We start from the raw sequence: 4,287 nt of genomic DNA, 5'->3' as shown, positions 1-4,287 counted from the left end.
AGTTAAACTCATTAAATTCGCTGATGATACTGCCATAGTCGATCTTATTTCAGGAAACGAAACTCAGTATCGAAGCTCGATAGAAGAGTTTACAAACTGGTGCACCGACAACTTTCTAGAACTGAATGTCACAAAAACTGAAGAATTTATAATAGATTTTAGAAAGAAAAAACAAACTATACGTGAACTGCAAATAAACACTACATCTATAGAACAAGTAAAGGCAAATAAATATCTAGGCGTTATCATCAACAACAAGCTTTCATGGGAAGACCACCTTGGAACTCTGACAAAGAAAACAGCCCAGCGACTCTTTTTTCTATACAAACTCAATAGATTTAAACTTAACAAGAAGATCCTTGAGACTTTTTACGGCGCGACCATACAAAATCTGCTAACATACGGAATAGCTTGTTGGCAAGGCAACGCCTCATCTAAACTGTTGCAACGTCTAGAAAACATCATTAAAAAAGCATCAAAAATTACACTCACAACATTATCACATTTAAAGGAACTTTTTGAACAAAAGTGCCTAAGAAAAATCGATAACATCATGGAAGACAATGGCCACCCGCTCCATCACAACTACGTCAGGTCGTCGCGAAGTGGGCGACTGCTGTCAATCAAAACAAGAACGGAGCGGTACAAAAACTCGTTCGTACCTCACTCGGTCAGACTCTATCACCGCCACTCATTGATCAGGGAACATGAAATGCACCAAGATACCTGTGTGTAGTCGCTGAATGAACTCTTTATGTTGTCTGTTGTATTTATGTGTATTTTTCTGTTGTGTTGTCTTTATATGAGAAAAGAGTCCTTGTAATCACAACAAATTTCCGTAAGGATCAATAAAGCACTCTTAGTCTTAGTCTTAGTATATGTCCTTAAAATTGAAGATAAGTTCGTCTCCCATATTGGCTACCAGTGGAATGGACAGCAATGTAAATTAACCGATAATGATATGGTAACTATGTAACTAGATTTCGTCGCTCGAATGAATACATCAGAATCTGCTTATCTATCCGGGTTTTAAAAAAATGCATAGATTGGTAATAGATGGGCATAAAAAGTGTGTAATTGGTGTTCCTGCGGTTAATGAAATATCGTTTGTAGGTAATGGTATAATTTAAACCACTAAATATTAAATAATAACGTTTTAGATCCCCATTTTATTATGAAATAAGAGACACTATCTGTACCAAGGCCTAGACCCCATGACCAGAAGGTATGTAGTCTTTATAATATAAGCCTGATTACCACTTAATGGTCTTAAATACATGAACTATACAACAAAGACAGCACTATTCATTGGAGAGCTTCACATTAGTTTAATATAAATGCAAATATTCTACATTACCGATAACCGTATGGCCAGGACCAGTAGTGCTTTTGGATGCTTTAAGGCGAGAGTTTGGCGGAAAACAACTAAGACTTCTTGAGCTCTTTCACCAAAGATGCTTGCGCTCCATCATAGACGTACGGGGGCAAGACCGCACTACAAACAACGATGTCCTTACGAACGCCGGCATGAACAGTATAGAGGGACTTCTTATGGTCCGACAGTTACGCTGGGCAGGGCACGTATCCCGTATGGAAGAGGAAAATATGCCCAATGCAGTCTTTTTTGGTGAGCTAAAAGGTGGTCGACGTAACAGAGGCGCCCCACGGAAACGCTTCAAAGACCAGCTTAGGCGTCAACTTTCCTTAGCTGACATAGAAGAGAAGACCTGGTTGCAGGCGGCCTCAGAACGAGACAGCTGAAGGTCACTCATAAAGGCCGCGGGATACACATTTGACTCCAAACGAGAACCCGCTGCCGAGGACAAATGCGAAAAGAAAATATAAATTGACCACCTGCGGACAATGGTTATGCTTGCCCTGGTTGTGGCAAAATATATAGGTCAAAGCTGGGGCTTCGCAGCCACGGGAAATACTGCATGCCTCACTAATCTTCGGACTCGAAAACAAGCCTTATTATTATTATATTCTACATTAACCACCACACATTTACAGTCGTAGGTCTCGTAAATACACAGCATTAAGCAATACATAGATTAGTCATCACATCTGCCATATTCGCTGCCAGTGGAATAGACAACATCGTAATTAACCCGATAGCAAACTTGTCTGACTATTTAAATAGATTTCGTCACTGTAATGAATACACCAAAAAGCCGATTATCTCTCTGATTTAAATAAATGCCTAAGAAGTCAATCGATGGTATTGTTTCTGTTACACAATTAATGGATGTAACCTGTTTGTTTTAGGGGGCGGAGATTCGAGGAGGGGCGATTTTTATCATTATCTCTCTCACACACACACACTATCTAAGGTTTACAAAAAGGGGGAAATTAATGTTCCTGCAGTTAATAACTTATCGTCTGTAGCTAATGGATTAATTTAAACCACTAAAAATTTAACTACAACTCTTTAGATCACCATTATAAAATATATAGCGGTCCTTAAAAAATATAAGCCTGATTACCACTTAATGGTCTTAAATACATAAACACATCTACTCACTATTCATCCCAGACAGCACTTCTTATTGGAGAGCGTTAACATAAGTTTAATATGCATGTATATATTCTATATTAATCAATACATATATCTTTTACTTTCAGTAGCCTCGTAAACACACACTGTCAAACAATACACAGATTAGTTTATATGATAGAACTATCTGTTAATAAATGCTGTTAAGCTTTAATTCATCCATCAGTAATAGAGGTTAACAAGACTGTTTGTGTAAAATTCTATCAAATGCAATTGATAGATGAACATGGAGAAGGAGGGTTTACAGATTTTGTGTGGTGCCCCAACGGTCCAACAGACCAAGGAATACGTGAAAACGAAAAAAGTAGCCGTTGCATCAGAACTTGGAATGTTTAAAATATTGTTGTAACTCTGACCACACTGATGGTGCGCATCTGAGCACGACTAAACACAAGAGTGGAAGACATGTTTAGACAGGAAGAAGGACTGTGGCAGATCCGGCTGCAGTGATTATTGAGATCTGGGCTGTCTTGACTCGAGAGAACGTCCATTGTTCCTGTTTTGAGAACCTGGGGCGGCACTAACATGAGCTGTTTACAAGACATGTAGGTATTCGACTGTAACCAGATATCCTATTTTATTATCCAGCCATATCCAGCTCCAACCGGTTATCAAAAAATACTTTCTGGTACAGCCCAAATACATACTAATTCATTAGTCTATTAACAGATTTAACGCATAAAATGACTAATGTCCACATGTTTTTATTAATTTAGCAATGAAGTGCAGTACGCTATAGAGTGGTCGATCTGTCTTACACTAACCACTGTAACCACTCTAAGAAATAAAGCAGGTAGTGCTTATTGATTAGCTTTTCTGAAAACACATACATTATAAACACTAAGGATATAATTAAACGTACTTAACTATTATCCTATATTATTAGTGTTTACATTAACCCCATTTATGATTTGTGTTATAATTAGTTTATCGGGCATTTTTTTTCAATTAAAAAAATAATATGTATGCTCCTTTACGTTTGATAATAAACAAGTAATACAAATTATAGAAACATCGATTTCTACTTTATTGGATCGGATGTAATAGGATTGTCTTTACAAAAAATAAAAGGCTTGTACATGGGTCGGAGCCACTAAATTCGGCTTTTTTTCAAATTTTTAATTTCCTTTCACTTAGGACTATTATATTATGTGACCATATCCACTTTCAATGGTAATATACAACATAAAAACTTGGAACATTGATTTTTAAAGTGGTGTGTTTCTATGAGAAAAAGGTTTTCATAATTATATATAAAACAAAACTATTCGCGTTCAGAAAAAAAGTAACTGTTTCATCTAAATTTTAAAAGTGACGAATTATAATGAATTCAGAATTTGAAAATCAATATTTTTTTTATGTCTAAACCTAGTAGATGGAAGGATAGACGGGCAGATAGACCACATAAACCTAATAGCTGTTTTTCCTCCTGCGGAACTACAAAAAAAATCAATTTTCAGATAACCATTAACACATTCTTTTAATTTATTCTTAAGGCTCTGCACATCTTTTCAGATCTCACACTCTCTCCGTATCATATGGAAGTCATAATTTTTCCTTTTGATTTCACTTGTCTGGCTGCTATATAAGTTACAAGGATAGGGCTTATTAAAATATCGAAATCGATTACTTTTTTTAGTTGTGTAATAGATACATAGACTTTTTTTTTTAAATTCAAAATCAATATTGAATCTATTATACTTGTAAAATATCTTTTCTTTTTAGTATAT

Source organism: Biomphalaria glabrata, chromosome 3 (genome assembly GCF_947242115.1).
Source record: "Biomphalaria glabrata chromosome 3, xgBioGlab47.1, whole genome shotgun sequence".
NCBI classification, from domain to species: Eukaryota; Metazoa; Mollusca; class Gastropoda; family Planorbidae; genus Biomphalaria; species Biomphalaria glabrata.
Note: the sequence above shows the minus strand (reverse complement) of the source record.